The following is a 6,086-nucleotide window of genomic DNA, read 5'->3' as shown; positions in this document are numbered from 1 at the left end:
TTATTAACGAAAAAATGTAATGCAGACCGTCTGCTGCAGCGGTGCTTCAGCCGGAACGGCGGGAAACGCGATCGTCTCGTGGCGGGAGGGGTGGTATAGCAGACGGACGGAGATGTCCGTCGCCGCGCCGTGGGTATATTTGCCAACATAATATAATAATAATAATAATAATAATAATAATAATAATAATGTTTTACCATCGTGTTTATTATTATTATTATTATGGGTATAGTTTGGGAGAATCGCTTTCTCTCGGGATGGACAACGACGTCGATTTGTCCGCAGACCACGTGTCTGATCCCCTGTTAACCGATATATAATAATTATAATTATAATTATACCCAATAACAGTTTGCTGTTATAATAATATTTTATTATTTGTCCTCATACACAAAATTGTTTAAGTAATTTTAATTATAATATTTCGATCGAGCGTTTAACGTCATGCATGCAGGGTGATTCGTCAAGTACGCTCATCGTTCCCCCTTTTTTCTATAATTAATACGCGGTCGCATAGCTGCAGTTATTCAAAATATGATATTTTTGTTTTTAATTTTAAAATATAATACATTTAAGACCGTTTTTATAATTCTTGAGCGATGTTTTGTTACACAATGGAGATAAAATGGTGGCATGTTTTTTTTAAACGAAACACTGAAAAATTTACTGCAGTTACACCTAAAGGTGTAGGGTCTTAAATTGATGTATCAGCACCGTGAGGTCTTAAGTAATGCTAAAATATCAATAATTTTAAAATATAGTCTTTGCAAGTAGGTATATTTATAAATTCTAAAAATCGGAGTTCGAATAACTGCGCTATTGAAGGGAGGTGAGCGTGCTCGATGAATCGTCTTGTAAAACGTCGTATAATGTTATTCGCTTTTTGACAGGACCGTTATGACTTCTACTCCACCAAAAAGGCATTATAAGTATAATCGCATTCCATTTTTTTAAATATTATTTTCCAAATTGCGTTACATACCTTATTATCATATTATTAAACCTGTTAATCGTCGACACGATCGTACGTGGTACCTACTTATAGCAACCCAACCTATATACCAGTAACCAGTATATACCTATTATTTTGACTACGCACACGGAAACTGGTTCACGTATACATAAAGCTTCCGTAATTTATGTGGATACGGTTCGTGAAATGAAGTGGTTTGAAAACAATAATATAGTAATATGTAGTGTAGATATCTAATTATGTATAGAACCGCAAAAAAAAAATGCCTGAAACGAAAAAATAAATAAAAACGCGCACGAATAATCGATTTTTATACTTCTTCCAAAACAATCAACGCAATAGGTAATAGTTATTCTAAGTTGTATACTTGTATAATCATCGTAGTTAATATACCTCTTTTACTAAGCCTGGACATAAATTAGTTAAAAAGTTAAAGTTAATTTTATTTTATAATTTTTAACCTGACTGAATTTTATTGGTACAAAACTACAAACTCAATAAATAACGAGTTACTTTTAATTATATCCAAGTTATTTTAATTCATAAATAATTTAATAATCAATATGATACAATTATTATTGATGATGAATATTGCTTGAATGTTTACTATTTCTACTATTTAAGACCGCATTAGTGTCTATTTATTTATTAAAAAATAAAAATAACTTAAGTTAATAAGTTAATTGTGCATTCGTGCATTCAAACTCATTCGTGCATGAGTATACAACTTTTAATTTAACTGTGTTCAAGTAAAATTACAATAACTATATTAACTTTAAAGTTTTTAAAACGTTTTCTATCGACTTAACTTGACTCAACTAAAAATTATAATTAACTTATCTAGGCTTGCATTTGCATATCACAGTATTATCATAATCGATACCTAACCAAAACAATCTAAAATAACGACGATGCATCTGAAACCAGTGGCAGATTTAAGAGGGGCCTCGAATCCTCCCCCCCCCCCATCAGCCTAAGTAAATACCCGCATATACACTTTATTGTACGTTTTATCAAATATAAAAATTGTATCATTGCATTTTGGACTATGCCCTCCCTCCTCAAAAATAAAAACTTATCAAATCCTGAATCCGCTACTCTCTGCAGTAACAATTACGCCAGTATATAATGAAAGATTACTAAACTGAAAAAAAAAATATTGGTAGACGTCGATACTCGTTATTTGCAACGGCGAAAACGATACTACAATATAATATCGAATGTTGAATAAGTATAAGATTGCAACGATCTAATAATAATATATTATATATTTTATGCGTCCAGAAACTTACACGATTTATTCCTTGTTCAAATATGTTTGTGAATTAAATATGATTCGTAAATTGTTTATTCTACAACGCGCGTCATCACATTTTGTTTTGCGATCATTTTCGTTTCCTACAGTGCCTACTCGAAAACCTTATTAATTGTTAAGTGTATGTTGCATATTATAGTGTTTTCTGTACCGAAAACAATTTCTGAACATGAAACGAATGAGTTCTGCTGTGCTTAAAATTATTTAATTTATAACACAAAAGTATTATCGCGCTGACGACGTTCGTGTACTTGTATATTGCGATTGTGCGTGAAAATCGGAACGAACGAGTGAAAACATCAATTAATTATTTTCTCAACTACATTCGTTATTATTATTACTTCGACTTTGCAGTGTACACATGCGATGAAGTTTTTCTCGCACCGCTGTGGTTTTATTTCGAGTCACTTGAACACTGCTACAATAAACGCCAATGGCATAATGATTTATTTATTTATTTTATCAATATAGCAACATTATTTGACCTATTCGTCTTATATGACACAGTCGAAATGTTTTCCGAACCGTCGTAAATCACCGTTTTTACAATAACTTACTATAAATGTTCATCGATCCGATTTCGGGCAGGTACTGCAGTAGGTTGAATACATAATTGCCGTACACTCATTTACTTGAGAGCTTTTTCATAATAATGTCAAAGTTAATAGTTTCTATTGTTTCTACGTAGTTTTACTGGGAAATCAAATATCATTTCTGTTTTCCTCCAATGATGTAATATGATTTTAGAATTTTTCAAGTATACCTAAGAACCTTATTTTCAAATAATTTTATCGTATAAGAAAATATGTCCTTTTTCGATACCTCGAATTCATTTCCTAATCAGAACCACCTTTTTTTATGACAAATTAATGGTTATTCATACGACTTTCAAAAAAAAATGAAAAATAATTTTGATATCGTTATACCGCATATTATGTCATTATTTCATCTTAATTGAAATTCCAATGGGTAGTTTTGAACTATTTGACTTGGCGCGCTAAGGCTATAATATATGACTATGACTTAATGGATTTAAAGGATATGGGAGTGTGATGTTTTGACAATAATTTTAATGACTATATAATAATATCCATCAACATTTTTGAATTCCATAAAAATTGTCCCGGAAGCCACTATACAATCAATCTTAGGTACAAATATTTGATATTTTTGTACAATCGTTTTAAAAACATAGAACAAATAACAATACTCATTCGAATATTTATTTAGATATAAAAACCATTTGAGTAGGTATAGTAAAAAAAAAAATAAGGCCGGTTCGTAATTGAAAAAAAAATAATTTTGTATCACCATATGAATACTCTTTAAGTTGTATAAAAACAGAAAATGTAGTCTTTGAGTCGTATATAGATCCAGAAATCATTTGCAAAAAAAATCACGGTGATCACTCTGTACGTTCCGTAGTTATATACGACCTTTCTACTCAGCTATAAGCAAATAATATGTATAATATACATTTAGTAAAAAAAAAAAAAAAAAAACGTAATCGTTTAACGAAATGTGTGTTATCATTCGCGCGGTGACGGAAAAGTGCAGTATGAAGTGTAGTGTGCCTATCTCTCTTGGCCCGTTGTTGTTCTCATGAAATTTATGTATTCAGTGGCGTGTGGACAGGACAATAAGCGACTATCATATTCGTGGGGATATATTATGTATATTGCTATATATTATAATGGATATCCTGTGTATATCCGGTCACTGACGGAAAAAAGTTAAGTGCCCCGTTTATTACGGTGGATACACTTTGTACCTATATGTATATATATATATTGTGTACACATTAATTACATGTTATGCAAATTGCAGATGACACGCATCATCGATAATACCAAGTAAATTATTTTGTCCGCGCGCTTAATGAGACTATTATTTTGTCATATCATGTGTTATTATTATTATTATTATCGTATAAGATGTCGCCATTGTAGGTCGACTGCAGGGTAATAATTATTATTAAATGACGCGATTTCCATACTAATAAAAATGTATGAATCCGGTAAACGGAAAACTAGTACGGTCTTATTAACGCAGAATAATGGTACGATTCTCAAAAGTCAAGGATTCCCAAACTTTTATAAAAATAAATAATGTATGTACGATTATTCCAACAAGACGAAACGACACAAGAGGTTTCATCTTTCATCAAAATCCTATTTTAATGTTTTTTCTTTTGGTTTTTTTTTTCAAATGTAAAACCATAATAATACATATAACATGTTAGTGCATAGGTATGCACATTTAACAGATTATAGGTATTTAACCAATTCAAATCTTATAGAAATGAAAATATTTAAAAAATCTTGAAATATTTTTTCTGCGTATTTACCTGTGTAGGTACGAGAAAACATAATACACATACCATCGCCATAATATCATTATATCTCTGGAGATCTACTGCTCTACTTTATTGAAATTCTTTATATTATATATTATAATATATCGTCGTATACGATAGGTGCATTTCGATGTTATACGTCATTCGATTGTGCGATTGTTATTTGTTAAACGCGTGTCCAATTGCTGGTTTAAAATCTCAAATTTTGCTTAAATTAAATTCCTTGTTTAAAATCCAGAATATTTTTAATCAACGTGATATTATAACGTTGCATTCTTTCGCATATACTGCGGAACTTAAAGACCTTTCAAGAGTAACGCAAACATTTGAAACTGCTACGAAATGTATGTACCTATATATATTAGCAAAATAAATAAACGCCTTTTTTTATTATTTCACCGGATTTTATATATTATATATATAAACGAATAACAAACAATAATAATTCACTTCCTGCTGCCGAGTTAGGTTTATCTTTGAATTCTTTATTTTGTTTATATTATATAGGTATGCCAAGTAGGTTTGTTGGGACTTTTCGCCAGGTCACAATAAGTGCCATCAATAAACAATAGCAATTTATACGCGCGTATGGGTGTGTGTGTGTGTGGGTACAAATATATTATACACAAAAACCGATGAAAAAAGATTGCATATTGATTGCATGCGGATCCGCAATAGCATGTGTAGGTGTATATTTGTATATTTTATCACAGGACAATATAGAAGCGACACTCTTCTTGATATCCGGTTGCAGGAGGTTTGGCGTTGATGTTATTCGTCGATTACGTGTAAATTTACGTGTGTTAATATGTGAACGATATATTTTTTTTTTTTACAATTAACGATGTCTTAGTTTGTTATTTGTTTACATGTAACCTATAAATATTAACTTCTACATTTTTGCATTACACATTTAATAATTTTCTTTATTTGAATTGTTGTTATTAATCATTATAATTATTTCAAATATAGTAATCGAAATAATCATGAATATCACGTGTGTGTTATAAAAATGTTTAAAACGTTTTACAATAATATAATTTTTTATCATTATAATATCCACAATCAACTATCATTGAAAATTATGACATGGGCTGTCATTTGATTCTGATATAACTTACAAAATGGTACTGCCCATGAATTCAAGGCCATGCTTCAACTTTTTTCAAATAGCATTAGAATTTGTTACGAGTGTCATACCCCTGGTTATATAGATCTCAACAGCTCACACGCATCGGCTCCGCGGAGTAGCTACACCCGGAGATTATATTATAATAAATTGTATCATTAGTTTTTTGTTTGTTTGTTTGTGCCGTCAAGTCGGCCGTTGCTTTCAGAATAATATTCCCAAACGTATACATAATATCCCAAAACAATAATGGGTTTATTTTAGTCGGGTCTCGGAAAGCCAAAAAAAAAAAAAATGCTCTGACCCACACACA

The 6,086-nt window shown here is 30.9% G+C and overlaps 1 protein-coding gene across 13 annotated transcripts in view; it reads left to right on the top strand.

Annotated features, from left to right (window-relative positions):
- LOC107167647 (coiled-coil domain-containing protein AGAP005037) overlaps positions 1 to 6,086 on the top strand; it is a 224,868-nt gene that overhangs the window by 103,523 nt on the left and 115,259 nt on the right. The gene's annotated exons all lie outside the window — the stretch shown is intronic.

This window comes from Diuraphis noxia, unplaced genomic scaffold, assembly GCF_037042655.1.
Source record: "Diuraphis noxia isolate RWA-SAM2 unplaced genomic scaffold, SU_Dnox_SAM2 contig0003, whole genome shotgun sequence".
Classification (NCBI taxonomy): domain Eukaryota; kingdom Metazoa; phylum Arthropoda; class Insecta; order Hemiptera; family Aphididae; genus Diuraphis; species Diuraphis noxia.
Note: the sequence above shows the minus strand (reverse complement) of the source record. Positions and strands in the feature narration are given on the sequence as shown.